The following is a 27,723-nucleotide window of genomic DNA, read 5'->3' on the forward strand; positions in this document are numbered from 1 at the left end:
TTCACTTGAATCCCCATCTGCCATGGTTGAAATGAGATGAGACACTCATATTTTGCTCATTACATTTGCAGATCTCAAGCAGGTTTATACAGGCGATGGCCCTCAGGCTCTTCTCTAGCCCCAGAGAGCAGAATCCCCATGAAGACTCAACCTTCGCACATTCTTCAGAGTGAACCTGCAATGTAACACAAATGAATACAGTGCAACTTTTACCAAGGGGGGAAAATGAACAGACAATGTGCAATGAGCAGCTTTTAAAGAGAAGGGAAAAGTCAAACTGCTTCCATCTTCTTCATGATTTTAGGGTTATGCTCGAGCCTTTTCCACCCTGTGTTCCTTTGGGTTGGCAGGCATGCTCTAGCATGGCAGGACTAACTGCTCGTTTAGGTGAAGCAACTAGGGCTAGCAGAATTAGAAAAGAACGCTCTCTCATAATATGCAAGTTGTCAAAGGCCTTGTATCTTATGTTGCTGTTCTACCCTCCCAACAGCAGAGAACAGTGTTTAACAGACATCAGGATTACAAGTTGATAGACATTATTGTAACCACCCATCAACAAATACTAAAGCTAACTCCTAGAGAACAGTGTCTGAGAAGAAATACTAATGCCATTTCCAACCAGTATCTTGATCCTTTTTACCCTTCCACTTCAAACATGAAAGATACAGGTGATTCAAATGGACAAGCACAAGTCTCTGGAGAGACTGAAGTGTCCGTTAACTCCTGCAGTTAAATGTTGTTAGTGAAGTTGTGACTTGGTGCTTACACATGCCTTTTCTTTGCTCTCAGTCATGCAATTGCTCTGATCAAATATTTGTAACTATATACGATTTGGCACAGGACCTCAGTTACAGTCCTTGAATGCAGAACACACACAAAAAAACGACCAAGAGGAATTGTAACATAACATCTCACATGAAACTGCATGCAGATTCTGAATATGATTTTATACAGTATCAGCTCTGCATGAAAATAGAAAATGGAAAATATGAGATAAGAATTTTCCAAAATAGTCTAATATACACACACGTATATAAATTAATATAAAATAGATGATATTTTAAACACCAGAACAATTCTAACTTTCAAAATGTTGCTTATCTGGGGAAAAAAAAAGCTTTCAGTAATGTGAGTCAGTGAAGATATTCAGTGGGTATATATAAACACAGTTGAAAGCACCTGTAAAGAGTCAGTTGACAACTTTTGTGAGCTGTCTGCTTAGACTAGACAGACCAACTGCCTGGGAAAGGCCAGTCCACAGATTACTAACAGTAATGGCCAATAATCACTGATACTATGAAGTTCTGTCATGAAACAAACATGATTTACATCCTATCAATGTATTTCAGAATACAGCCAAACACTACTTGTACTTCCCAGATTAAACAAACAGTATGAAAATATCAGGACATACTTCTGTTTCTAACACAGGTTAGGTGAGAAAACATTGCTATTCATGTCATGCTGGATATCCCAAAGTATCACCTGGCTAATTTACAATATCAAGACATTTTATTACTGAAACCTTGGCTGCAATTACCTGCAACCTTGGCTGCTGCAGCTGCATGAAGAATGAGAAGATAACTCGAAACAAAACAGACTAAATTAAATGTTTCCTAATTTGTTCATAGTTCTTTGTATTTCAATAAACTAAACTCTAAACCTTTGTGGCTGACAGAAAAAAAAATTACAGAGAGTAGGTAGTTGTTGTGAAAATGGGGTATTATTTTTTCTTCTGTAATATGGCCAAACAGTAGCTGAGCACCTTGTATTCACCCACTTTTATTTATGTATTATTTTTAACTAGAAGAAACATTTTACTCAAGATTCAAAGCACAGAATTTAAAACAACTTTTTAATACTAATACTCTCAGTTATCTTCAGTGCCCTACTTCTTGTCTTTTGTTCCAGTAAGAGACAAGGTGACTAAAAAGTGCTTCAAGCAACTAAAGCAGAGATCTGGGCACCTGAGATGTGTCTCTTGGTGCTCCATGTGACAGAAAATTCTACTTTTTGAAGACATGTTTCATGCAGGTGACCAGACAACCTAGGTTATAGATGAAGAGCCAAGGTAAATTGGGCAGGGAAGGGTCTACATGAGATCACTTAAACCATACTTCACACCCAAGGCAAAATCACATACATCTATATATCTTCTGGCAAATATTTCCTTATTCTTAAAACATTTTTTGAAACGGAGATCCTTCGGTCTTTGTGAGTAAGCATTGCAGGACCTCACTGACCTCAGGGTTTAAGGGTTGTGCAACACTTACACTTGCCCCACTTTATAGCCATTAATTCATATCCAGTAGTTTAGCCCGTCTTTTTACACGAACCTTTTTATTTCTTAAGTGTATATGGTACAATTTAGCCTATCCAAACTTTGAAGTATAATATCTACAAAGTATTCCAGACTCAATCCAGAATTTAGTGCATACAATATTTATTTCACCTAATTCAGGTTTCTCTGTCAATGCTGGTCAATAAGCAATCAGGATAACAGCTATAGGACCTGTATGTTTATTGAATGACAGCTTCCACGCCTTTCAAAGTACGTCAGAGATCTTCAAATGCGGAGCACGTAAGAGGACATGGGAAGACCACACACACCTTTGTTTTCTAATTTAATAGACTTTGACCTTCATTCATTAGTCCACCTCTTTCTCTCATGTGACTGTTACGGATCATTCATCCTTTTCTGAGAAGTTCAAGCCTTTCACACTTTACTTATTCTAAGTACCAACTAAAACAAATTTTTACCTGCTGAAAATAAATAAATAAAATATATAAATAAATAAATAAATAAAGACATGCAAGGAGCAGCTTATATGATGTCTTACAGGATAGTTTCCCAGTCCAGCTTAACTCACTATAACTGCTTTCCATATTTCTGTTAGAATTACAATTAGATCCAAAATGCAGGCACCCCTTACAACATGCCACCCTGGCTTTCTACCACTTAGTGAAGTCTGCAACGGAAACGTAAACACAGTAATATGAGTCCACTTATTTTCCATCCAAAGGCTAGTAGTACATGATAAACATTTTAATGTGGTTGATATTAGGACAATTTAACCTCTTTGACTCAAGCATATGTTATACACACACACCCCAGACTAACAAGGCTAATCTTTTTTAAAAAAAGAGATGTGAGATGGTCCACTACAAATTCATGTAATACTTCTACACTACTAAGAACTACTTAAAGTATTTGAAATCCAACAAATCTTTCTAAAACTAGACTTCATTACTTCTACTATTCTACTACACAACCGTGAAATTAGCCTTTGTCCTGTTTTTACGTACTCTGAGGATATTGCTTTCCATTTTGTATCATGCACCCCCCTGACTCACTCATTTGACCAGCCTCTGAGCACAGAGTGAAAACATTCCCTGAGTAGATCACACAAATTAGATTATTCTGAAGCAATTTCATCCAAGCTGAAACAAAAAAAACACAGATGTGTAAGAGGATAGGTCACAGAAACTCAATGTAAAAGAGTAGGTACATGTGAAAGCTTTCATCTTAGTAGAAAACAGTTTAGGGTTAACAAAATGGGTAAAAACACCCACAAGTTATTGAAATCTGCTGCAGAAGAGAATGTCAGGAAAATGGATATAACCAAAATCGTTACAATTTAAGTTAGTGATGTGGAATCCATCTTAGAGCAATGGAGTCCTCACAACTACCATCAGTCTTAAATGATCACAAATAGTAGCTAAAGATCTCTCTAAAACTGCTAATTCCTACTCATTCAAAGTAATCAGAGTTTTCAGGAAAAGCTGTAATATCCTAACTAATTAAAATAAAATATGAAGATGTGTCCACATTAGGTTACTACGTTCAAGAGAAGTCTCAAAATCCCTTTAGTGGAGGGACCATTTTTTCTGCCCTGAATAGGGCTTCAAATGAAACTGCAGCGTGATGTTTTGTATTGTGCCACATGGAATTAGGCTTTAACACTTGGATGTATGAAATAATCTTATCTTTGATTCTTTGTAATTCATGTTTTCCTGTATTCTCTCTTGGTATTCTGAGCTTGAATAAAACTTGCTTTAATGGTCTTAATGCTACCTAAATTGTTATCGTACAGCAAACTACACAATATAAGTCAAAAATATATTTTGTTTTTAATTGAGCTAAAACATCTGGCTATAAATTCTCAAAAATGAAGTGTTCTTCCTTCATTTCTTAGGTATCTATAATTACTCATGACAGCTTCAGTTAAGTGAATTTCAACAGATAAGGTCAAATCATAAAGGCCTAATTAATTTTAAAAATACTCAGCAGGATAAACTAACATCTCCTTGGGGACTTAAAGAACCTGAAAGTACTAATTAAGAATGAGAATAAGACATGTTAACCTAAATTGTTTGAATTTTTGCATACATTTGCATTCCAGTTGGAATCCACTTCAAATATTTCATCAAGTTCTAGTTCAAAAGTAAACCAAGACTGTTGAAAATCTGCAAAGAAATGATTATTTTTCCCACTCTGTTTATCTTCATTTTTAATTCAAGGGAAATTCTCAATATTTTATCTGTATATACAGGAGAGAGTAGGATTGCTAGCTGTTTTTAACCAATACTCATCGTTTTCTAGTTTTACAATACAGTGGAGTTCATTTCTATAACAGAAGAAAATGTCTATATGAAATTCAGACCTTTTGGAAGTAAAGAACAAAGAAACAAAAAAAATATATGAAAGGGATATACTTGAAAGCCACAGATTTATTTAAATATTATATTGAAAAGAATCTGACTGGTTGATTTCAAGATACTGATTTCTTCTACTTTCATCCAAAAATAAAGCGTGTATGTAGCATACATTCGCATGGTGCATTCATAAGCACACAACAGTACACATAAAATTCTAACAAACCTGAATACTTAGAAAAGTTTGAGGGTCAAACAAATCTTAACAGAAAACTAAATTGATAAACTCCTTTATGCAATTTACAAAAATACTCAAAGTTGTATTTGACTTCAGAATTATATGGTTCATGATTTTCAACATTTTGGCCCAGCTACATGAAGAGAGTTATGATATTGACTGCCAGTAAATAAAGTGGGATAAAAAAAAAAAAATCAAGATTCATTCAGCCATCAACTGTTCCACAGTGAAAAATGAACAGGACTACACAATATATATAGTTCCACCTTGTATGTAAAGGACACGTGATACAATGTCACATTGTTCTGTCAAAAGAAGCAGATAAAACAGTAAATATAATTAACTGTATTGTTTCTGCTATATGGATTTCTAGTCCCCCAAAATATGGAAAATTAATTTTGATAGAATAGAATACCACATCTTAGAAGCGGGGTAAAAATATTACTGCTTAAATAACAGCAGAGTTTGGAACTTTAGGGCTTTAGGTTTGGTTTGTTTTGCTTTTGGAGAATCCAGTATTATTTCCCATATCCATTATTTCCCTAGACACTCGGGACTGATGGAGCTCCAGCCCGAAGCTCTAGACCAGTTTTGTCATACAGGAATAAACAAATCTCTCAAATTTGATTAGATGAAGTGTTTCTGGTGAGCTTCTGACTTCTTGCTTTTCAAATTGCCTGGACAAAATAAGTCTAATTTTACTACCAACAAGCACTTCATGGATAGACTTCCTACCATCACCAAAATAAGAGAATGTATTTTCAAGAAATAGGATATTTTATTTTTAACAAATGAAAAATAAGCCTTAGGGCTTGCATAAATCATCTCCCAGATATAGTTTTACAGTGTTACTTTATCAAATATCTCACAAGCATACACAGTTTTTTTTTTTTCTGAAAAATTGTACTTTTATTAAAAGTATCCTCTTTTAATAAAAATAAGCTCTAACCCTGGTTGTCTGACTATTTGGGACTGACAAACAACCAGAGGCTGTAATTTCCATGCAAATTAGCAGAGAATCAATAGCATTTGGTCAAAGACTATAACTCTCAGAAATAAACCCTTAGCTATTGTTTACTTGAAGCACCATTAAAATGGTTCCATTTAGATGATCAAACAGTGAGTCAAAAAATAATAACAACTTAAGCTACAAAGACACACAAGTGTGGAAATTTATCCAGCTTTAAAACAAAATAGGGTTTTCCTGCCAATTCCCTTCAATCCCTATACTCAAATGCTGCTTAGAGAAGTATATTTATTATTGTTATTACTTTTTTTCATGGTGGCATGCATTTTTCTCCAGTATGAATTATGGCAACAATCAGTTCTGAGACCCATATCGGACAAAAGTTAGTAAAGAGGTCCATCAGGGCAATGTTCAAGGCCATACCTAAAACAGCATCAAGTCCAAGATGCCTCAGTACAGGACATTTAGCTCTCCTCCCCCAGGAGGTCTAGGCTAGCTCTTCTGATGCCTGTTCATCCCAGATCTGCACAAGAGACCCTCTCTTGACTGACAGCTGGATCTTCTTCCATGGTGAAGAGGTCACCCAGTCATCTTCAAGAAGTCTTTCCATAACACATTTGGACAACAATCACAGCACCTTTCTTAACTTCAGTCTTCACGTATGAAACGGGGACAGAAGCGTTTTCCTACCTCACCTTGGCTATCAAGGGAACTACCAGGTTCTCCTGCACAGTGACAGACTGCATCTTACTTCAGCAGGGAGAGGGACCCTACTCACATCCCTGGATGGAGAGGAAAAACTACAATAGAGGCAAGACAGAAGCTAAAATGATTTATAAAGCAAACTTATACACCTACAGAATCAAACTTAAAATAGAAAACCTAACTAACCTATTCTGGATCAAAAACAAGCTGGCAAAATTCCATAGATATTAAAGATAGTAACAGTGACATTTTAATTTTCCTGATCTCCTGTTGTGTTTATTGGTAGTATATGTTATTTGATCTATCACATTCTATTAATCTGGAAAGGCCAATTCTGTGTTCACTTCCTTAGTACTAGAGCTTTCTGCAATCAAAATAAAGCACTGTTTTGCTTTACCATGCAAGACTTCAGTATTTTCATCCTTTTGAACACATTAACTATGTGTACATAAACTGGAAGGAGTGTTCAACTGCACGGAATACCATTCAGTGACGCAGACATATCAAGCAGCTTTGATTTTTATTTTTATTTTTTTAACAGAAATATTCAATTTCCAGCATAATGAATAACTGAACTTTTTAGCATGCAATATAACTTTTGCTAACTTGTCTAGCAGGAAATAAATAAATAAATAAATCTGTTACCATACACATTACTACATTAGATACTTAGTATCCTTCTACTCCATAAAAATTTTGAAGCATTACCACTGTCATTAGCCCATTAAAGTATTAATGGAAGTGTTTTTTCTTCACACAAATTTTGTTTTGTCTTAAAAAAAAAAAATTCTAAATCAGGATGCCCTATCCCTGGAAGTGTTTCAGGCCAGGCTGGATGGGGCTTTGGGCAGCCTGGTCTAGTGGGGGGTGTCTCTGCTCACGGCAGGGGTGTTGGAACTGGGCTTTAAAGTCCCTTCCAACCCAGCCTATTCTATGATTTAAAGCTTTTACTCTGGCAGAAAAAGTGTGGTTTCCATTACATTCAATAATATGTTCTCATATAGTTTAGATTATGATTAGACCTCAGCTTGTTTTGTTTTGTTCAGTTCAGACAGTCTGCAATGAAAACTTAGCTCTATGTTGCCATTCTTTAATGTGGGAAGAGCTGGCTTGGAGAATACAAAACTTCTGTAAAGTCAATGCAAGCAAAGGAGATACATAAGAAGTGATGTCACATGGAAGAGAACTAGTTCAAAATTTGTGTGTGTAATTAGCCTTAAGTTATTTCCCTGAATTAATGTAACATCTGTTCAATTTGTGAGAACTCTCTTAGAATGTTCCCAAAATATCCACCTTCCCCTTGAAACAGAGAAAAGATAATGTACAGGCTCTAGACAACACAAGAACAAATTTAGTCATAAAAAAAGGAAGTCAAAGACTTTCAGAATTACAGTTTGGTTTCTCCATTTGGCACTAACAAATGTTATTGGTTTTTGGTTTGTTTTTTTTTTTCAACAGAAAAAAAAATCCAAAATACATAATTATTCAGAAATTAACAACATCCCAAAATTAGGAAAAAAATCTATAGAAATATTATATATATTCAACAGTACTGGCCTATTAGATACACAATATGCATTTTTTAGTTATTGCCTAACTACAATTCCAATCTCCTGGGTAATCAATAAAACAAACAAACAAACAAAAACAACCAACCAAAAAAAAACACACACACACACACCTGACATATTTACCCGAGGGAAAAGAAGAATTGTTACTCAAACAAAATGTTGCACTTTCTTTTTAACATTTCCTAGTCATACTACTGCCCCTTTCCACTACAGTTAACCACCACAAAACTTTGCCATCTAGGGAACAACAGTAATATGATAAAAGTTTTGAAGCTGAAGCTGCATTTTTTTTAATCACTTTAATTGATAATTTTCCAATTCATAAAGCTGTTGTACTCCAGTCTATCCAGAAAGGACTTTTTGAGCCCAGCTATTGTCATATACAACATTCATACCTGTTTTTAAAGCCAAGAAAACATGAATTATTTAATAACTTGCTCAATATGGCGAGTCTAACATATATATATATTTAATTATTATTAGACAGTGATACTATCTTGCCTACCATTTCCATTTTTGCAACACCCCACTGAACCCTGGACTAACCATACAGTGTTCGTTTCCCTCCCAAGTTCTGCCAGCAGACTTCACCCCGATGGTGCACTGGGCATCACTGTTACTTGGATATCCACAACTCTAGGAGCCATAGCAATGAAAAACAGAACCAAGATCTGACAAACAATCTGTAGCTCAAGCCCTTTCACACTGTCTCAGATGCAAAACCAGAAGAGACACAATAAGCCCTCATCCTTGCCCTGGCACAAACTTACTAATTCAATACACCAAGTGCTACCCTACCAGCTAGGCACTTCTGCAGGCTTGGAGCAAGCTAGCAACAATGAGATATCTTCTTGAATAAGGCACCACATTAAAACTTGCACTGCCTGACTGTGTTGAACAATACAGAAGTCTGGTGGGCTAACATAACATTCTGCATTTTGTGAGGATTTTCAGCATTGCCATTTGTTTTGCACAGCTTACAGCACACATTAGCTCGGGCACTGAAGCCTCTTATGACTCGGGATATACTGTACTAGGCACTATACAAATGTACAATAAGAAACATTAACTGTGCCAATAACTGGCCCTGCCTGCTCTGCCTAGTTAGGCAAAGTACTGAGGAACAAAGAGGAGAATTAACTAACTTGCCAAGACACACACTACTTGGTAACAGAGCTCACAATGTTCTTCTAGCTCTCCCAAGACCAGAACTGCCCTGTTTCTGGGTCACACTGTGTCCCCTCTCACAAAGATTATCTTTCCCAAGGAAGGCTCATTATGAATGGAATAAATGCACCAAACACAAGCCTGCAAATACTTAAAAGCCTAGCAGTATTTGGCAAGCAGTTCGGATCCTGCGGCCCCAATAATATTTTCCCTAATGAAGTAAGTTTATTTCAACTTCTGCCTGTATTCTTATCTCTAAGTTTAAAGAGGAAGCAGCTCCTTTTCCACTGTTTTCCAAATCTCTTTGATCTTACAATTATGTCTGTGCTGGTTGCCTGCCATTATGTAGAGTCTGAATAATGTATATTGATGCTAGATAGTTCCAAGTACACTATGTACCCAGGAATAAAGGACAACTACTCCTACTGTAATAGAAATCTTAGAAGTGGTTCAGAAAACTTGGGAAGGAGAGGAAGGATACACAAAGTTGTTCCAACAGGCGCTTCTGTGCTTACCCCATGCCCTGTGCAGCCTAGACACACCACCTTATAGAAATCACTCCAGGAGACACTGAAAGTTAATAACGTTTAAAATTAAACTCTTGGGTTGTTGTGTACCAGCTCTGCTTTCACAATTCATGGTGCTCAATTCCTCAACAGCAGTGACCACAGGCACCTCGTAAATGCCACTTTGTCACTGCTGCAGCAGTGCTGTCACTCACCTGCAGCGTTTAACTAGCATGACACCAGCAACAACTCCAGTCTGTGATATTTATATAGCATATGCACATACATATATCCATACAAATCCCTGCACACATGTGACTCAAAGATCATCAAAATAAAAGTCTGTTGTTCTCAAAGGTTTTAAGCACCTGCAAACAGTATGGCAGCACTAAGTACTCACCAAAACACATCTCTCACTGACTTGCTGGTCTCCATAGCTCATTGGGACTGACAGCAAGGTAGGACATAGGTCTTTCCATTAACAGGCCTGAACAACCCTCCCATCCATACAGCTTACCACTGCGCTTCAGGGCAAGAAATTTGTAACTATAATGCACAAATTCAGCTCCTCTCCACCTGTCTGCCTCTGCACCTGTAACATTAACAAAATATCCCCATGCCTTTCTCTTCTAGCAAATTCTGTTCCTTTTGGCTTTGCTGTATTAGTTTGCTGGTTTGCATTTTCCCTTGTACCACACAGTTCTGAAGAGATATCCTCTTACTGAATACACCTACGCACCAGGGCACAAGGAAAAGGACTAAAACATTCACTAACTTTTATTTACACCACTATATCCACCCTATATTCATTTCAGACTTGCATTTCACTGTTTTTTTGCTCTAAATCAAGATGATGGTTCCTTTCCCCCCTTCACTGATGTGGAGCCCTCAAGCAAAGTTGCTCTACAACAAATACAGAGTGATAAACTCCCTCTTTATCAGCACTGCAATACTGACCCCAGACTTAAATTAAATCCCTGATAATACTTTACTTCCTAGTAACATCAAAAATTAGATTCTTCTCCTCTCTATCCACACTCACATGACTACTCAGTTCAAGTGCTCTTCTACTTACTTCAAAACCTGAAGGACACCATAATCACGTTAAATAGTTTGGGGGAACTATTTAAACAAATCATGTTGATAGAGTTAGAAAACACTAAAATAATACTGATTTCTAAAATATTAATGTAAATGTTCAACATAACTTGGCTCTTTGCCAACTGTAATTCTATATTAAAAAGCAATGACATAATGTTAAAAGACACAAAACTTAAAGGACATTGTTGGACTTATTTTGGCACAAAGGTTTGCCAGAATAATGAGATATTCTGACTATTACTTAAAGGTTGACAAAATTTTTCCTTTTTTATTTTTATTTTTTCCTAATTTCAATAAGACAGTCAGGGGTAGGGGAAGAGGTGGAGGGCACAACACATTTCCCTGCAGCTTGAGTCAGACAATGCTGAATTACCCAGACTCAAAAACCAAAAAAAGGAAAATGACTACTCATCTTACAGAAAGAAAGCAGAGATCTGCAGTTAAAAAAACAGCCACAAGCCCTAAGGAGAAGTAATTTTGGAGTTCTTTCAGCTTGAATAATCCTTACACCACTATGTTCCTTTTTATGTTTTGTAACTCCCAAATAACCTCAGAACAGAGAACAAATTGGAATATTAAACATTAATTTTCAAAATACTAATTGTTATACTGTCAGGGGAGTTAGGTTAAGATATTTTATATGATAATATAAATGGAAAAATGCTATAAGCCAAAAATGCAAAGGAACGTTAGTTTTTATTTCTTGATATATAAGCACCAAGCATTATACCACAAATTCTTACATTCTAAGCTTGGCTGTCTCATTTGCTTTTACATCCATAATGTGCCCAGTCTCTAAAGAATGCTTTTTTGTGACGCTTACATTAGGAAGGGTACAAGTTTAGATATACTAGAAATCTGAGACTCAGTATATGCACAATTCCATGAGCAAGCAATACTATTCAGGACCTTGAAAAGAAAACCATATGTTAAAATAGATCTAAAACACGTACAGGCAAAACAGGCTACTTCTATAAATGATCTGTACTTAATTTCTCTGTACATACCTAGGCACATTTAAGATGGTAGAAAAGATAGAAAAGAGATACTTTGTGGCCTGCATCAGTCAGTTACTGAAAGAATTTATTAGTAGTACTTTTGAAGACCAAAGGACAGGATTACTATTATAGTCACACATCTCTCAACTGTATACTCTGCAGTCTGTTCCACACCAGGAAACACAATACTTTGGAAATGGCTGTTTCAGAAAGATTATGCAGAGAAAGCACAACCTGCTGGCTTGGGCTGAGACTCAGACACCAGAGGTAGCAACCCACACTACGGAAACATCCCCTGTGGCATCTGACAAGTCACTTCTTGTCTTCTGGCCCCTAGGCATCACTTGTATCCCCAATTTTACCTGCATATAATACAGAATTTAGGATGCATAAAAGGTTACGCAGACTTAAGACTCAAGTAGCAGATGCTACTGTAATTAAAGATCAATTAAAAACTAAAGTGAAAGAGATGCATAGAAAATCTTGCTGTTATCAGAGAAGTCAAAGTCTTATTAGAAAACAAGAAAACGTAATGCAGTTGGGGCACAGGTGTTAGAACAGATTGGAGCTAAGTCCCTACACAAACAGCATGCCGCCAGCTCTTGCCACTCAAAAAGCATCCTTGCAATTCCAGACCATTTGCATTTCCAATCTGCACACATTGATTCAAATTGTTTTCCTTGAACCCCCATTAGTCTCTGGCAAAACACCTATCATCTTCAGTAAGAGGTGAAAACACGCTTCTGACCTTAGCAGAAAGGCAAAGATGCTGAAAACTGAAAATTACTCTTATATCCCGAGGCTATCCACGTTAAAGTGTCAGATGTAAGGAGTCATTTACACAAAAATGTGGTTGCATAACTTTATTATGTAGGGATTACAGTATAATTAACTATTAATTAAATCATACAGATGAGTAGAATTGTGCTTGCAGGCAAACTAGCTTTTCCTGAATTGTAATTAACTTAAAGATTACTTAATAAACACTGCAGAAACAAAGTAACCTATGTTTGCTCTGCTGTTTTTCTCATTCATAAAGTTGATGATATAAAATTACATCATATTAATTATGATTATGGTGGTATAGGAAGAAGTCACCTGTTGCAAAGGCATTTCTAAATAGTTTATGGGCCAAGAGTAGAAGTTACAAGACTCTGGATCCATTCAAGACAAAGATCTGAAAAATCAGTAGACATAGAACTTTACTTTCTAAACCAGAGTTAAGAGGACTAAAAAAATTGCCTGTGTTTTCACCTGTTTTCATAGTGGAATATATAGAACTATTATTCATGACAGGAGACATGCAACTTCAGAAGAGAGCTGCCTCTAGGACCTCTGAAGAGATTTGAAATAGTTTGCATAACTTGTGAAATTTGCATTTGTTGCAAGAACACAACCCAAGCACACGTTCTTTAATTCACATGATGAAGGTAACAGTTAACACAACTGTGTGGAAAAAGGATGCAAGGATTTTGTGCGTTTCGCTACCAACATCATGAAGGAAGGTAGAGCAGAGGAAGGCTATCCAGGCTGGCATTACAACATTCCTCTACAATTACACAAACCTAATGATCACCACTATCCCATCATCCAAAGCAAACAAACAAAACCCAAAACAAACAAAACTTTTGAAATCTGGTTATTAATTGAGAAAAGGCAACTCCTATATCCAAAACTCAAAGAGATTTTGAAAGAAAAACAAAACCCAAAAATGATTCCATAGGAAGGATGAAATTCACCCTTTGCAAGCAAATCTAATTTTTAATAATGTAAAGAGAGTACATATATGTATTACATATCCCTTGGGAGGCAATAAAAAGTACATTTAATTCAAAGGAATCAGTAGAAGTAAGGTATTCATATACCTCCAAAGGTGGGGACCAAAAGATTTGCCCAAGCTCACACAGTGAAGTCTATACAGAAAATTCCAAGTCAACTCTGATAACAGGATTTTCCAACTTTTTCTGGTAAAACATCAGCATAAACCAGGCTGGATTGAGACTTGGTGACTGAGGAGGGGTTTTTTTGTTTTGTTTTGTTAAATCAGAGTGAGGAACACAGGAAGAATGACTTCAGTTCCTAGGGCCTTCCACACTATCTCATTAAGTAATTCACTATCTCACCCACATAAGTGAAAGCGGTGATGGAAATTAATTGTTCAGTTTACAAAGAAACCATTCTAGTAGCAGGAAATCCTACTTTTAACAGAAAAAGAAAAAAAACCACATGGCAACAATTTTGTTATTTTACTATGTCCTGTTTAAGCTCAATCAATCTACAACAAAATGTAATCTAAGCTGCTATGGTCTGCAACTGCATCTGTCAGAAAAAGCAGGTTTTACAACATTTTATTATAGCAAGAACAAACTCCAATCTTTTTGGTAATCTTCAAAAACACTTCTAATTTTTCTCTCAATGAAAAGCTCTCAAGATAAGTATTTAGGATGTCCTTTATAGAAAGGTTAAAAATAAAGAAGAATTAATCTGTGCTGCATAGTCTTGACATAATAAATATAGATGCAAAACTGGATAACCACAGACAAAGGAGCTATCAACAGAATACTCTCAAAATGGAAAGGCGCATCAAATGGCACTGTAGTCTGTTTCAGTCAGTCATTAATTAATGACACTGACAAAAGAATATATGCTTATTTGCAGATGACAAAGTCAGCCAGAAGAAACTCTAAATGATCTAGAAAATTGATAAACTGCCTGAAAAGCAACCTCTGTGAAGGGAGAAACCCAAGATTGTGCAGGCACACACAGAGAACCAACTGCACAACTAAGGATGGAAGAGCAGTAGGTCAGCCATTCTCCAAGGATGGATTCTTCTGGGGAAGGTTACAAGCCAACTAGAAAGCAACAGTATTCCCAATAACATTGCAAAGGAAAAGTACTGAAAGCACAACAAGCTAAGAAACAGATGAAATGACCCTCCAGCCTGCTGCATATGGGTAAGGTCTTAGACAGGGTTAGGTACTGCTTTTCGGTAACCTAGGGACCAACTGAACTATCTGCAGCACCAACCAAAATATTCCGAGATCTAGCCATAAAGAATATAACGAAGAAAATCTACACAATGAAAATATTATGCCTAGAAAAAAGACCAACTTCCTAAGGTCCTTTATGAGTTCATTTATTATTATTATTTTAAATGAAAGGCTCAAGATATGCATTTGGGATGGTTTTAAAAGGCTGAAAGTGATAGGCAGACAAGGGAATAAACAGTGAATAAGTAGATTGCAGAGGGAGGGCAGCACAACAACCAACCACCAAAGCAGATGAGGGAAATTAAGGAGGCTCTTGACTCAAGGAGACTGTCACCTGTCAATAACCTTTCCCTATTTTAAATGGGAATTGTTTTCACATTAACTCCTTAAATCAGCTGAGCTAGCAGCAGCATATACACACACAGATGAGGTCTCCTAACCAACAAACTACCTGGGTCTCCAAAAGGCTAGCCCAGCTCCAGGAATTAATTCCACCTGGGAAACTGATGACAGTCAGGACACTCCTGAATGTGGTATTATCTGACTTGGCTTTAGCATCCAGCTTTGCTAGACAGCTATCATATTTTGCACAGCATTTGATTGCTGCACAGTTTCTGGACATGCAGTTAAATGCTGCAGTGCACAGCAGCACAGTCTAAAAATGCTACACTGGCTTCTTAAAAATTGCAGAGGTCACAATGACCCTTCTAAGAAACAGTTGGAATAAGGCTTCTTAACCCTTCAAGCACCACCTTCAACCTCCATTGCCTCACTGGAAGTATAGGCTTATTAAAAATAATAAGAGTTATTTTTCAAGCAAGATCTTGGATTTTGGCCAAGCTATAATAAGTGAAGGATGCAAGAGCAAAGGGTGAACAAATCAACTGTTCACCTCCTTGCAGCTGCAGGCACTGTGTAAAGAAACTCTAGACTTTTATAAATTATGCAAACTTGGAATGAGGCTGCTAGCAATCTACTAGCTACCAAGAGATGATTCATTCTTCTAATGCCTTGATCAGCCCAGAGGATGCTCCCAGATTTAAGGATATGGAAGTCACTTGCCACAGCTGAACTGAAACAGAGAGGAATACCCAGGTAGGCAACACCATTCAACATACAGACGGTCTTGAATCTCACTCCAAAGTCACAAGAGCTGCAATCACTTGGTAGAAAATGCAATGTATCATGAGACTGGTGAGTTACAGGGGATTCCGCTCCTTTAAGGAAAGGAGCAGTTAATAAAACAGACGGTATTAATCCTATAGCAAGAAGCATCCCATCTCTCAAGCTTGAAATTAGTACTAAGAGAATCCTGTTTCAATCACGACATGAGATGATGAGCAGCCTCAACCCCCACACACACCTTTAGAGACCCTCTGAATGACTGGGGTTCAGGGATTAGCTACAGCAAAGTTGGAGGTACAAAAAAAAAAGAAACAAGCCTTAAAAGTTTTTGGTATCTGATGAACATAACCAGAGGAGTCCAACAAGTGCTCTGAGATTTTACAGGCTTTGCCTGAATGCTTAAGTGCACAAATGCATTAGCTTCAGGTCACTTTTGTACTGCTGAAAGGATAATTTCTCTGCTGTATATATCAAAATATATCATGCATATTTCATTAGCCTCCTAAAAGCAGATTCAGCTGCCTATGGAAAAGACTACAAAAATAACAAGTAAGGACCCAAGACTTCCATATATTTATTGACATTACTAACTGCTGCTTTAAAATCTGGACAATCTATAATAATTTACATACTACCTTGTTCTGAGTTGACTTTATGATTAAGTCATTGTAATTTATGTCTCTTAACTAAATATAAAGTGAATGGGAAATATCTGCTTATCCCTGCAAGGGATACTTTGATTTTAAACTACAGTCAGGTCAGACATTTCTTTCTAGAAACTTCAATCCATAATAGGTTAGGCATCTTTATTTAAAAAAAAAAAAAAAGTTTATATGTTTATTAATTTTAAAACTCTACTGTCACCTGTAGGAGGACAAATACAAACAGGCTATTTATTTTTGTTATTCATTCCCTGGCCTACTGATAACAGGCCTGTTGCTTTTGAAAGCACTGCTCTTCAGAATTAACATTATATATCCAAATATCTCTAGGTTTTTTTTTTTGTTTTCCTTCAGCACATACATCCTGAAAGTATATCGTTTTTAAGGTGAAAGAAATGGAATTGTGGAAAAAAAATATAGCTGCTCCCTCATCTTTTTATAGGCAAGGGAGGAACCAAGCAATACACAGATTTAAGGTATCTGAAGGGTTCTGCCCCTCACAGCACATCAGTCATACGCTGACCTCTTCACCTGCGTGGTTTTCTTCTCTATTCAAACATAAGCATGTAAGTAAAGCCTTCATCTCACTTCAAAAATAAACAGTTGCACAAACAAGCATTAGGACTGTGACTACATAGTAGCGACAAACATTGAGCAGATAAGAAAGAAATCATCTTACTACTACAGGCAATGTCTCACACTGAGATAAACAGAAATGATTAGTAAATTTTGTACAATTTGCTGCCTTTAAACAGCAATACCAACCGTTGGGTGTTCTTCATAAAAACTGAATACAGTAAAACAAGGAAATTTGTTTTTACATTTGAAAAGCAACCACTGTTTTGAAACAGCAACATAAAAAGTTTATTACTTACATTTCACACTACTAACAATGCAGACACATTGCAAACTAATAGGAGCACAGTCTTCTTTACACTGGGCATATGATTTTCCCTGCTTTTCAGATGGCACAGTATATAATTTCAATGCATTTTGCTTGCATTTCAGGGGCTTTGTAGTCAATATGCTGAAGTAGCAGAAGATATGGTTGACCAATTTCAAATAACATTCCAGGATGGTATAATATAGAGTTATTTTAAAGGTTATATTCTGAACCCCCTCCAGATTTCAAAATATGAAAGACTTCGAGCATGACTGGACTCATCACTTAAGATTCTTTCACAGTAGTGTATGAGTGGCTGTAATAATGTTTACTGCAGTTAACTTAATCATGTGTTTGCAGATGGATGCAGAAACCATGAAAAACCATGAGAAAACATGTTTAGAAATATTTTTTTTTCCATCTTGGTCACTCTTCTCTTTGTGATAATAAAAGCTATCCCAACTTCATAAATGAAGCATAATTTACTCTTAGTGTGAGTTACAGTTGTGAGAAAAACAAACTATTTCAGTATAACAACTGAAAAGCCAGATGAAAGGTGAAATCAAACTGTCAGACTAGTCTTTAATTTTCATTGGAATAGCTGCATTGGAAAATTTGTATTTTGGTGCGCTTTGTATATGAAGTTGTATTTTTGTCTTTGTGGCCTGCAAAGATTAACTACCATCAAAAACAAACCTGGTTAGTGTAATGAAATAATCATATTTATTTAGATGATTCAACTGAGACCCAGCAGCAAACTTAAAATGTGTCTCTCTTCCAAGATAAAAACAGTCAAGGCTCAGCCCTGACAAATCAAATAAAAATTCAGCACAATACAATAACAAGTCTCCGCTATTTCATCTTTCTCTCTTGCACTATTCTCTAAAGAGCAATGCTGAAAATCTCCCTTGAAAATAACAGGGACTAAAGCACATCCATTATGTAGCTCTAGTTTTGTGCACAATAAGCAGTTTCTCCACTGAATAAACTGTTTCATTTGAACTTCTTTATTCCAGCATGACTTTCCCTTAATAAAGTAATCCCCTACACACTCAACTTCTATCCATTGCTGTCAGTGTTTTAGAGACTTGATGGTATAAGCAAAACTAACTTTGATACTTTTAATTTCTGCTAAGTTTCTGTCCTGACCTCTCTTCTCCAGTTCCAACTGCCAGACATTTAATAACCAAAAAAAAAAAAATCATCCATCCTTGCATTTATGGCCTTGTATATTACAGATTTGTCCACAGTGGCATATTTTTTTTCCATGTTGAAATAGTCTGTAATGTTGGATGAGAATAGTTTTTAACTTTGCACGGATAAAGTCTGAAACAAAAGAGTAGTGCAATCTACTGGGGCTTTTGAAATCAGTATTTATAATAGACAAGAACACTGATATCTATACTGATTTCAAGGGGTTGGAACGACACTCCTCTCCAGGATCTGTGCATACTTGTCTGCAATGCAAGACAAGAATATACTGGAAACTGCTGCCTAAAGAAGAGAAAAGCAACAAAATGGGATGAAGAGGTAGGTGGGTGGGACTTTGTCCTGAAACATAGAACTTTTAAATTTGCTTTTGTGAAAGGAACATGAAGTTTACAGTTTATAAGAAAGGATCTGATCATTGGAAATCTTAATTTTTTAAAACAAGTTGATGATAAGATTTTAGAAAGAGTATTAAGAGTATTGCAGCGACAGATACTGTAATGGGATAATACCATTTTACAGGCATGTAAATGTAAAAAACCATCAAATTATAAGTAGCCATGAAACAGACATTTAGGTTAAGTCAAAAACACAACAACAGCATGAATGACAAGCTACATGTAACAAAAGCACCAACCCTCTAGACCTTATCAGGAAGCATAAAAGGCAGAACAAGTAGGTCAAAGAATGCAGAAGTTATCCATATCAAGGATTCATACTATAACAGGAAATTTAGCACAACAGATTCCTATCCAACACTGGCAGCATACCCAGTCTGCAGAGAGAAAAGTGATACATTCAAAATAATCCAGTGAAGACAGAGGAAAGCATTCACTCCTGACATGAAGACTGGCTACCAGCATAATCCCGAACTGGACATGCTGTAGCTGTTCCCGTTCACCCTCAGAGGATGCGTAACCTTCCAGCTGCTACCCACACTCCCCAGACATCCTACAGAGCACTGGGAGGAAAACCAAACAAGACAAGACAAAGAAAACTGGAACGGATCTGGAGATGACCAAAAGAAGGGGGTTAATACAATAGACATGAAACGCAGTCAGCAAACAGTGTGAGAATTTCAAGCCCTTTTAGAAGCAAGAGCAATATCCAACGCTTCTGATTCAGAGCAGCAGGCCAGACTGCTTTTGGAAGATATGTGATGCACATTTGTTACAGAACAGAAAAAGTTTAAGAAATGAAGTCTGGCATAATTGGCAGAGTTACAACAGGAATCAATCCTAGTTAGCTGTAAGTAAGGGGCACTATTACTAGAAACTTTGAAAAATGGAGGACGAGGAATCTGACTTGGGCGACTGCAGAAAATCAAGCTGATGAAGGAAGTGACAAGCCAAGCGAGCAGCTAAAAGGTTGAAGCATGCAAGGGAACAGGTATTGAGATTAGACAGACTGAAATCAAAATGTATGCAATGACCAAGGCAAGGACTACAGTTCTGAAGGCAGATAGACAAAAAAGATTCAGTGTGGCAACTCAATCAGGTGGCATCACGCGCCTGTATCTTTTGTTACAGCCCAGAGACCGGGCCCTAAAGGTAGGTGTCAAGGATGACACTTGGCTTGCAGGGTCGAAGTGCAGGCAGGATGATGAATTAATCCTCTGCAATGAAAAAGGTAGTGGAAGAAGCCGGGTAAGCAAAGCTTAGGAGCAGTAGTTTAGCTACAAATAGGTAGTAAGAGTCCCATGTTTTTCACAACCACCACCCCATTCCATCCCCCTTGCTTGAGGGGGGGAGAGAGAGAGAGGCTGGAGGTTGAGTTTGTACCAAAAAGGAGAGAAATCTAGGGTAGGATGAATCAACTCTCTACCAGTAGAAAGACAGCCGTCCTACAGTAAGACACATTGGATCAAAGATCTGGGAACAGATCTTGTGGGATGCACAAGAAAAGATGGAACCCTTGAATACAGGTAATGACTATACGGCAACAGTGTTGCTTATAATAATAAAAAGGAAAAGCAATTAATCCTGCACGTACTAGAAGCTCCACCTTTGAACCTTTCTACTTTCTGTTCCTCAAATAAAGAGTTTGAAATGCAGGCAAGAGGTGGCACAAAAATGGTAACACTATAATGCTTCTGTTCCACCCCCCCACTTTTTAAAGATTTAATTGTAGCACTAAAAGGCCATTTTAAAACTGATTTTTTTTTCTTGTGGATCTCAATAATGCTAAATAATATTTTTTATCAGATTAAAAGGGGCATAAGAGACATTTACAGCAGTGCATTTCAGTCAAAGTAATAGTTACAGGAAAGGGTTGACCAAAGCAAAAAACCTCTTCATTAATTCTTACAAAGGAAAAAGAAAAGCTTATTTCCCATCCAAGAAACCATTTGTTTCTGTGTGTTGTTTGTTTGTTTGTTTTTAATTTATGAATAGTAACAAACAGGACATTTTATTTATGAACAGTAAGAGACAGGCCAACTTAATGGCTGACATCACTGGAGAAGCTCTGTTCAAGTAATCCACATGAAAAATTAATCCTCCCTAAATATAACTTAATAAATCCATGTATACATTACATTAAACAACCACACACAGATATCTGAGCTTGTGTTCATATCGTGTCTCAGCTTCAGAAAAACTCAGGGCAAAGAAAATGCTCAGAGGCAATCCATTTGAGTTTGACTGCTGTCTGACTGCATATTTGCAAAAACACATATACTCTGTAGGAGTTGGAGAATAATTAAGTGCCCAGATGCCCATTCAGTTCTTATCCTCTGGCAAGCTTGATCACTTCCATGCCATTTGCTACATGGGCACATTTCCACAGACCTCTAGGCTAGGACCAGCAAGTCACTGCACGAGCACAGGGCAACTACTTCGTCATTGCGTTTTATATCTGAATTTGAACTTGTGATCTCAAGGTGAAAAGCTTCATATCTGGAAAATGCCCTAAAATTATCTAGCTTTTTAAACACAGGAACACTAATGCAAATCACACAGGCAGAGGAAAAAAAACTGGAGGAAGGAGTCTGAAGTCTTTGCCATGACATTCCTAACACACTACGTTGTACCTTTCAGCTATTCGGCTTCTCTGTTGTTAATATTCTTGTGATACCCACTGCTCTCATCTTAGGGTAATACAGGTGATGTACACTACCTATCTTTTTTGGCTTGAAAGACAGGAGAACAAATGTCTCACTATACTTATTATCATGCAGTATAATCCTGCTTAATTGAGTGGGTTTTTTTAAACATTGTACATCTTTATTAATGGCACTTTAGTTTTGTCAATAGTTTCATTCTTAGACTGAAAAATTATGTTATTCTAAACTTCTATATTTTGCGATTAATTTTAATAGGCAGTGTTCTTAATTATGTGTTTTATGTAACTCAGTTCTCAGAATGAACGAACATAAGTGCATATGTAGCCTCCCATATATTACTGTCTTATTCTACCACAGTACATGCAACAGAATTACAAAATAGGATGTTACCCTTTAATTTCGTACTTTCCCATGATACTTATCTAGAGTGTAATATCACGTAGCTATTTAACACTGTTGCTTGACCTCTGCTACAGTGGTTCTCAAAAAATTCCAAGTTTTTTAGACTGGGTTGCACATTCTTCTTATGATGCATCATTACTTACTTACTACTCTACCAGTACCTTGCAAGACACTGCTGCCTTTACATACTACCACAGACACCGCAATTACAGGATAATACTGCTTCACTGTGTAGATGATGGAGCACTGACACAGGTTGCCCAAAGAGGTGGTGGACTCTCCCTCCTTGGGGATCTTCAAAAGCCGCCTGGATGTGGTCTTGAGCCACCAGCTGTAGGTGGCCCTGCTTGAGCAAGGGGGCTGGACAAAATGATCTCCAGTGGTCCCTTCCAACATCAGCCGTTCAGTGATTCGGAAGAACATGGAGTCTATTATTTTGAAGTCCTACAGAGTCATCTTGACTATGCACAGGAATTTAATACAAGTTACTTCTGACAAAAAAATAAATAGCCTGTCAGCTGAACAGAACTGAGGAATAAACACCATGATATAATACCGTGCTTAATTAACTTTCTTTTCTATCAAGACATCACGATGCTTTATGGAACAGTCATAATGATCTATTACTTTGCAACATAACATTACACACTTAGCCAGATAACCGAAAAATTACATTGTCTGATGTGTCCAATGATTAACTAAGAATACAAAGTCACTGCTTCTAATTCAAAAACATAACTATAAATTATACCTACGCATATTAAATTTCTTTTCTATGCATGGAATACTGAAATTAGCCTTTGTTCCTACTTAATTTTAAAATTCAGAAACTATCTTTGCAAAATCAGAACAAAGAAACCACTAAGCTTCTGCCAATAGAAGCAACAATGTGCCACGGGATATGAAGCATCAATATCCACAAATGTTCCCAAGAGAGATAGCATACTCTCGACACAGCCAGTCTTGGGATTATCTGAATTCTCTTATTAATGAGAAACAATCTGGATCTGTCTGCAATTATTAGATCAGTACAAAACAGTTCTCACAGACTGCAATATTTTTAATGTGGCTTTAGCCTATTTCAGGATAGTGTAAGGACTTGGCAAAAATCATGAGATTGCATTGAGTTAGGCTGCAGTTTGGGGATGAAAAAATTTAGACTCCCACTGAGAGAGCATTAGTTTTCTTCAGCTAAAAGGGAAAGCTTGGCTATTCTGCAGCTGGTTGATAACATTGGCAGGCCAGGCAGTGAGCACATGCTAGCACAGGCTACAGGCACACTGGCAGGGACCTGCACTTAACAGGATGGAGGACATCAAGCAGGCTGCCTCTGTTCACAGAGCACTTTCTGTACACTCCTTTGAGATTCTAGGGGAAGTTGTTTTGATGCTATTTTTAGCTGCATATCCAAATTAGTACTGAATGAGCTGGAGTAAGAGGATGTATCCATGGGGCAGTCTGCCCCAAAGTACATTCACCCTAGCCTTCCACTGCAGTAGGCAGTGCTGCTGTTCTGCTCTCCCAACACCATGCTGGTCCCAGCCACAAAGCAGAGAGTGGTTATTGCATCTAAGAGCAGCACAAAACGCTATGTATTATACATCGCACTGTACACATATGCACACGTTCCCTTTCCTAGCACAATGGTCTAAAATACTCTAGTAACCAGCCAGGCACCAAACAGCTCAGCTAAGTGTCATTTTCCCCATGCATGCATTCACAAGACAAAGTAACTCATTTTTTGTGAGTTTCCTTGCCATTTCCTAACTCCACACACTGTTCCCTTTGAAGAAGCATTCATCCCAAGGAAAAAAGCAAGTTTACAAATCTCAAAACAGGATTAAATAAAAAACTAGTTAGTGTTAGCAACCCTCTATAAACTGCAGACTGTCGTGTCATGTCACACACATACCCACTCCACTACAGGATATTACATGGTGGGTGTTTTGGATTGAAGCACTGAGGAATGAACCTCAATGCATAGCCTCACTTAACCCTAAAAGCAGTAAAAACTGCAGCCTTGAAAAATAACATAATTCATTACACTGCATACTGTATAGTGAAAACAAACGTAAAAAAAATATTTTGAGTCAACAAAAGTTCAAAGGCAGTGTGATTCAACTAGGTCAGTAACAAGAAACAAAACCAGAAACTTTGATTTTGGTAAGAACCATGGAAAATATCAGGACTTTGCAGAAAACATGTAATTTGCATCCATTAAATATGAAAATATTAATGAATTTGCTACTGAAAACCTGGGAGAAGTGTTCCCTGTTAACTCCAAAACAAATGGAAACCAGCAGAGAATTTGCCAAGCAAATCCTAATTATCTCTCTTCAAAACTGACACTAACAAATTCCCACTATTACTGTGGAGTTTCCTTTTTTTTTTTTCTCTCTCTCTTGTAAACATCATTTTGCATGTTGCAGTACTAAATTAATTTAAAAGAAGATACTCTTATCCAAAAGGGCTTTTCATTGTGTGTTCTACTATTCATGCCCGTATTTTTTCCATGAAAATACTCCTAGCTATTTCATATCATGCATGACACAGATGTGGTTAAAATAAATTCCAAGAATACATCATTCATTCTGCTTATTCCCTCTCCACAAATTCCATTCATATCCATAATTTCAGCTGCCCTAATTTATGCCATCTGCCAAGTGCCAAAAATACCCTGCTAGATCAGCTATGCCTGCACCACCTAAACCTCCAAATAGCACTATGACAGGAAGATCACGCACTGATCGCTGGGCCAGAAGAATAATGGAAAGCCAGTTTAGTGTAGGCAGGCACATAAACCAGCACATCACAGTTAAAACAGCTGACTCACAGTTGTTTTACTGGAAATACACATACGTTTATGAGAGTTGTGACAGAATGCAAGAAGTATTCGCTTGGAAAATGCTGATTACCAGAGCTAAATTCATTACCTACCCCAATGATCTTGAGAAAAACCCTGACGTTATGAGACAGTATCTATTGGTAACACCTCAGAGGAATGCCACCTGAATTTTCTCTCCTTGAAGGGTAAGCTTGACATAAACTTTCCAAGTCTTGGCAAGCAGAGGCTACAGAGAGCTTACGCCATGCATCTACCTTTAGCACATTAGCTGCAGAAATGGGAGCCATTTCCTACCTTTGTCCTTCTTTTCCTCGTGTTCCTCTTGTGAGGTTTTTAAGGGAGCAAGCCGGTGCTCCAAAAACAGTGGTTTCCCACCCCACCCCATTAGCCCCTTAGTGACTGATTATTTTTTCTCCCTTCCTCTTAAGCATTGGTTAGTCTGCCTGTAATATTTTAACTCAGAAATTTTATTTACATGATACAGAAATAACTAGATGTCATTATCACAAAAAAAAAAAAGTTCTGTAATTAACTGTATTCTTACACAAAACACTTACACAGATTTCTTTTTTTCCCCAGTCAGCACCTGGCTACTTTGTGATCGAGTAGGGCCTCAGTACTCAGAATCTTATTTAACAAATCTTGCAGAGCTATGAAATACTGTTAAATACCTTTCCTGTTTGGATTCCATTCATTCCATTTAAATTCAGCACAACATAATGCCACCTAGTCCCAAAGGTGAAGTCTTTGAGAATAGGCACTGAATGAACTTACTGGAAAACCATTAAAACTCTTTGCCTTGCACTGCACAACAACAGTGCCTTCTAATATACAGAACTACATCACTATAACCAGTACAACAGTGTAAAATTAGAATGAGAAACTTCAAATTATCCACAAAAGGGGGTGTGTGGAGGGGTGGTACATCTGGCGGGCTGTACTCCAGTTGCCTGAAAAAATCTCAAGTTGCCAGTACTCTGATGGTCAGATTGCTAAAGACAGAAAAGACAGGAAAATATGCCAGAAAGGTTACTGTCTCTGAAGGCAGGGAGGTGGAGAGTGCTGCCCCACATTCAGAGCCATGCCAACATCTAAAGCATTTTGAAATAACTCACATTTTGAAGTATTATGGACATTCAGCTAAAGACCAACAGAACTTCACCAGTCAAGTCTAGACAAGTTACCCTGATCCTGAAATAACATTGTAGCATGATAAAGAGTAGAATATGTTGTTCTCATACTGACAGTGTCTTTTCAAATTAAAATTTGAGTTGAGCATTTGTGCACTTTGTTTCTTCTCCTTTAGAAAAAGACAAAGTTGCTCCATTATTTATATTTAATCAATCATTTAAACACATCCATTGTGTCTATTTATAATTCTAATGTTTAAAACTAAATATAGTGTTCTGGTTACTTCTTGTGTTTTTCAAGTACCATACAATAACATCTGGAAGTTTATTTAAAAAAAAAAAATCAATAGAATCTATAAACCCAGAAATAAGTGCCTCACAACCTTAGCACAGTGATGCTGACTGCTAGGACTCCCAGACTCAGTTTGTGTCCAGTATGACCCCTCCAGTGGTCTCCAGGTAGGGTACAGCACTGAAGACAAAGAGGAAGCCCCCAGGAAGTACACAGAGCTGGGCAGGAGCAGAAAAGATAACCAGGGAGAGGCCATAATGTGACTGTAGTCAACCGATGCTAGCTGCTTCTTTCCCCACTGACTCACTTAGCCTTAATATTTTTAACTCCAATCTTCTTGGGGACCAGTATTTCCACTCAGCTGTACACCCCACCTTTGTGAGAGCAACAGAGATGGTTCCCCATTTCCCAGAAGATATTTTGAAGAAAAATTTGAAGCATTTTGAAGAAAATGCTGTCTCCGTAGCCCTTGTATTTGGGATACTGCAGCAACAACAGGGGAAAAATACGGAAGACCCCAGAGTCACGTTTTGTGCTGGGCAGGACTGCTCTGATGTTGTCTCTAGCTCCTGATCAGGGCAGAAAACCCCTGCTCAGCCCGTCAGACCTCTCTATGGGTTTCCCAGATCCCTCCCGGATCTGAAGGGACTGGGCACCTGCTTCTCTTGGGAAAGGAGCAACCAGGCTCAGCTTTCAGAAGACACTGTGCACAATTCTGGCACTCCTGCCATGCCCCCTCTGAGCACAGACACACATTTTTCTCCATCAGTACCATTTCTAGCTGTTCACTGATCCTTTCAGTGCCTTGCTAAGAACAACTCCCTCACTTATTCTCATGATTCACACATTACAGACTCACCATTTTCCCCATGGATTCAATGGAGTAAGAAGTGACTACAATGCGATCCATGCTGTTTGGTGGGCAACACACACAAGTCTGACCTTCTCAATGTACTAAATGCTGAAAGAAATAACTACACCGGTGGCAGAGGCAGGAGAGAGAGCCCCCAACTAACACTGTTGCAAGCATAAGTCACACCCTGAACCCACTCTAAATATTTATTCAAAGCCACAGCAATCATGAAGGATTTTTAGACTCGCTCTTCACTCAGTCTGCTCTCCAAGTGAGAACCAGATGAAATGAAAGCAAATAACAAGAAAACTAAACAAAACACTAGAGTGTCCCATATTTCAGTTGACAGCATCAGCTGA

General features: G+C 37.5%; 1 protein-coding gene and 1 long non-coding RNA gene across 12 annotated transcripts in view; one reads left to right on the forward strand and one right to left on the reverse strand.

The window, feature by feature from the left end:
• Window positions 1-27,723, reverse strand: part of MYRIP (myosin VIIA and Rab interacting protein) — a 232,553-nt gene that overhangs the window by 153,660 nt on the left and 51,170 nt on the right. The window lies entirely within an intron of this gene.
• Window positions 182-27,326, forward strand: LOC308189748. Its single transcript, XR_013946572.1, has 2 exons — window positions 182-16,573; window positions 17,129-27,326. It is a non-coding gene; the product is annotated as an uncharacterized lncRNA (long non-coding RNA).

This window comes from Anser brachyrhynchus, assembly GCF_964034855.1.
Source record: "Anser brachyrhynchus genome assembly, chromosome: 2".
Taxonomy (NCBI): Eukaryota; Metazoa; Chordata; class Aves; order Anseriformes; family Anatidae; genus Anser; species Anser brachyrhynchus.